We start from the raw sequence: 4,615 nt of genomic DNA, 5'->3' as shown, positions 1-4,615 counted from the left end.
ATTTAACTTTTTCTAGGAAAATACTAGTCCAATCTGGTTTTGTATGGTTCTTTGCAACGCTAAGGTGCAGCTAACTAAGTATTGTGTTTTTGCCGATACACAGTTAGACATTAATAATGATTACTACTTAATCCAAACATGAGTGCAAATTTAACCAGTAGTTAATTAAGTACTAATTCTATGTCAAAAAGCTATATAACTTTTGTCCGTGTTTACCTATTTACGTTATTAACAGGCAAAACAACTAATTTTAGTAACATATCTAAATAAATAGGCAGTGCGAACACGGGTAAAGCCTAATTGATTTCTGTCACTATATGGAATGGAAAAATGGAAATGGCACTAACCCTATGCGGGTTTAACCGGCTTCCTGCAACGGAGGAAGTTCCATAGCAAACTACGATTGGAAACAGAAAAAAAATTAATTCGTTTTAAAATATTTTTCGATTTTTGGTTTTAATCTTAAATTCATCTTTATTAAAAGAAGCTCTTCGAAATATTTGCACAAATAAATCATTTCCAAATAAAGCTGAAAAAAAATCCATGTAAATTTGTTTAATTTTAATCGAAAACCTTTTTCAAACAAACATTGACTCAGCGCAAACATTCAGTCTGGTTAAATCTAACTTGGAATTATTTTCTAATGTAATATTAATTGGATTATTACGGAAATCACAAATGCAGTAGAAAATTACATTTGAAAAATCCTACTTAAATAATATTACTACGATTTAGTTAATAAGATATCACTCCCATTATGGGAAGTGACGGTGATCTAGTGGTTAGTGACACGAACTGACAACCCGCGTGTTCCAAGTTCGAATCCGGTTTGTTTCAGAGAAATTACTTTCACTTAGGAGGCTAGCAACTTTCTCGTGATCCCTCTAGTAAGTAACCGATGTCTTTTTAGAATAAATTCTCTCTGGAAAAAATATCAGAGAAACCAATGCCAAGAGTAGAATTTTCAGATACATTCGATATAATGAAGACTTAATTTAATTTGTTTTTAAACGATAAAACTCGGCTATTTCTGTAAACACATAGTGGAAAACGTCTAAAAACAAAACGAAATTAATTATTAAAAAACTAAACGAAAATTCACCAAATTTTGTACTTATAAGGAATGGATATCCAGAAGATTTCAAAACTTACGGGGTCAGTCGGAAGTATCGATAGAGAATCCGGAGTCAGTCCCAAGTATTGGCATAAAGTTTCTAGTTTTGAAATGATTGCAAAAATTTTGAAATTAGTTTGCTTCACTTTTCAAACCCTAATATTTTGCCTAATTCAATTTTAATCCATTTTTACCAGATAATAATTGGATTTTTGAAGAAAAAAATGAAATCTGACATTGTTAATGAAAAGTGAAACTGAAAAGTGTAACCAATTTTGGTACTTATGCACTTTTGTTACCGTTCCAAAATAATAACGCTTATTTTGACAGCCATTTTTAACATAGGTGGGGAAGGTACTTCCATCTAACAATTTAATAAAAATATATCGTGAAACTTGAATTTAAATTGAAAATACTATTTTAACAAGGCCGATGGCAATTAGTCGCGTGCTCTCGTATAATGAATGAATGCGTGAATGTAGGATTGACATGAAATTCTTAAAGATAAACTAAAATGACCGAAAAATAGGTTAAAATGACTTAAATAAATAAAAAGTAAATGACTTAGAATGACTTTAATGAACTTAATGATGAATTGAATGACCTTAAGAATGAATTGAATTCTTAAAAAATAACTGGAATCCTTAAAAAACAACTTGAATCATCTGGATAATGACTTCAATTGTAAAGTGGATGATCATTTTACATAAAATTAATACAGAAAAGTGATCCCCCACTTTATATCACAATAAGTACTGCATGTAGTAAGAAGTGAGGAGTAAAGGGGAAATGGAGACCAACTCCCCGCGGAGTAGGGGAGCTGGATAGTGACAATTGGTATGAAGGGTTGCCCCTACATTGACCAAGGTCTTATATGTGAGGTTGCCCCCACATATGGTCTTTGCTTGCAGTATCTGCCGGACAGATACTACACTTTGATCTTAGCCAAAAGGCCAAGAAAAGGGTATTTATTTGTTCCCCCACCGAGCAAATTAGGCACAAAGCCGATTTTTAATGTGAGGAGTGAGGGGGAAATGGGGACCAACTCCCCGGGGAGTAGGGGAGCTGGATAGTGACAAGAAAAGCTTAAAAAGTTAAGAACAGCATCTATTAACAACAGATCTTTGATCTTAACCAAAAAGGCCAAGCACAAAGGTGTTACGGACAGACCGACCGATAGACAGACAGACGGAGTGACTTATAGAGTCGTTTGTACGCGACTAAAAATAGCACGGTAACATAAGTACATAATCACCCAAATTTTATTTTTCATTTTGCAAATATTAAAGAAAAAACATGTTCGCTGATATGCGCGTCTGTTTCGACCATCATCAATGCACCGTTTTCATCATTATCTGCGGTGTATTTTTTATTCTCTTTCCCGTTTGTAAAGCCAGACAAAAGTATTCGCAAAAATATGACAATTATTTCAAAGCTAAAACTTCAATATAACGCTCAACGAAAAAACTGTTTTTCTGTAAATAATTTATTTAATAATAATTATCGGCGGACCTGAACGAGAATCTCCACTTCCGTAATATTTATTGTACGTTTTAGTATGTAATATAGTTTTCGAAGTTAAGGGTGTTTATTCCGGAAGCCGTTCTTAACATGGGGAGGTTAAGGTGTTTATACTACCATAGGGTAGGTAAAAAAAATACCAACTGCAGAATTCCGGTTAATATTATAGAGGGTTGATTCTCGTTCAGGTCCGCCAAATTCTTTTTTCTTTCATAAGAGATGAATATTTTTTTTAATGTTTGGGAGCAAAACAAGATAAACGACTTACATGAAGGTCGCTTTCACTTTTGACTTTGCAAAATCTCGTGTCGTTCTTTGCTCGAGTTTTATATCTTCTGTTGACCGGAAGTGATTTCCACATGTGTCAGTTACTAATTTTTAAGAGCATTACTCCCTGGAGATATTTTTTTTAATTCATTAAAAATTTTGGATGACGATTATACTTCTCGGGAACCTTCTTATTTGTTACCCATACTAGAGTTCATGTGCACAAGTTTATAGTCTATATTCTTGTGTTATTTTATAAAGTTGGGGTCACGATTTAGCAATATTTTGCAATCTTTACACCAGACCTTACTCTAATCTACCTACTTCTCGTGGTGTTAGAGAAATCTCAAGATGTTTAAGATTAATGTCGATTACACCCCCCACACACACACACGGTGATCAGAAAGTTTGTTTTTGTTTTCGCTTTTTTCTTTTCTCAAATCATAAAGTTTTTTCGATTTCATTTTTTAGGTTTTTTTTTTTTTTTTACATAGGCATCACCACATTATCAAGGCCAAGAGGCCACTCAAGAATAAGCGTTAAAGAGTGTACAGTAGAAATTGGACATTATAGTAATCATTAGTAATGAAAATTTGATAAAGTTGATAACTTATATGGAACGGCTCATCAAGAACTTATTTACGTTAGACTTGAACACAACCATATTGTAGTCAGCCGGAAAGCAGGAAAACGGAAGACAATTCCACAGGCGTGCAGTTCTAAGAAAAAAGCTTTGTTCATGGAATCTATGTTTAGGTCTAGGCACAGATAAAGAGTGGGGGGAATTATTGATAGTGTTTACAGCTAGACGAGTGTTTCTTGTGAAAGTTTGGCGAGGGGGGACCATAGATTGAAGCTCATTCGAACACTTTCCATGAAAATAACGATACATCAGAGACAAACTCGCAACATCTCTTCTATGAGATAAAGGTTGCAAGGAAGAGAAAAGGACATCTCCTACGAGGCTACGAAGTCTATTTTGAACTCTATCAAGGCAGGCCAAGTCCTTTCTAGCAGCTCCTGCCCAGATGTGGCAACAGTATTCCATCCTTGGACGTACCTGGCTCTTATATAGATAGAGAATAGCGTCAGCTGTTAGATATCTACCGGATCGATAGAAAGATCCCACCATTTTTCCATCCTTGGACGTATCTGGCTCTTATTTAAAATCCTAACCTGTTTGTCTTACATGCCTTAGTTTAGTTTGCTTGTAAATTGTCTTCGCGGCTTTGAAATTTCATATTGTATTTCTAACTTGAGCAAAAATGTAACCGTGCCTTTTCATTTTGATGGTCAAAGCAGCTTATGATTTAAAAAAACGGGAAAAAAACAAACATAATAAATCAGACAGCAGTTAACATTTGAAAGCTGAAGATAATTTTTAGTCCTTAAAATCAAACTGATTAAGATAATTTTATTCGTTCTAAATTTTAAACTGGTTAAGATCATTTTTGGAACTGGCTCGGGATGATCAGCTATTTTTAATTGTTTGTATATATAAGAGACATATTGCGTAAGAAGTAAAATTCTTTGGATTCATTGCGAGTACCCCAAACTGTTCATTGTTACGTATTGGTACCCTTCCTCCCTGAGAATTAATCGTTACAGGAAATATGAAAACAACCGAATATTCTAAGCTGATTGACTAGCTCGAATTGCTCTTAATATAATAATTCGTTTTTGTTTTAAATAAATCATCCCTTATTGTATTAG

At 34.0% G+C, this 4,615-nt stretch overlaps 1 non-coding gene across 1 annotated transcript; it reads right to left on the bottom strand.

Annotated features, from left to right (window-relative positions):
• Nucleotides 1-1,880: 1,880 nt before the first annotated feature.
• On the bottom strand, nucleotides 1,881-2,080 carry LOC145296525 (U2 spliceosomal RNA). Its single transcript, XR_013869998.1, has one exon. It is a non-coding gene; the product is annotated as a U2 spliceosomal RNA (small nuclear RNA).
• Between the last annotated feature and the right edge of the window lie 2,535 nt (nucleotides 2,081-4,615).

Source organism: Euprymna scolopes, chromosome 16 (assembly GCF_053919585.1).
Source record: "Euprymna scolopes isolate OS-2025 chromosome 16, ASM5391958v1, whole genome shotgun sequence".
Taxonomy (NCBI): domain Eukaryota; kingdom Metazoa; phylum Mollusca; class Cephalopoda; order Sepiida; family Sepiolidae; genus Euprymna; species Euprymna scolopes.
This window is presented reverse-complemented; position numbering and strand designations above follow the sequence as displayed.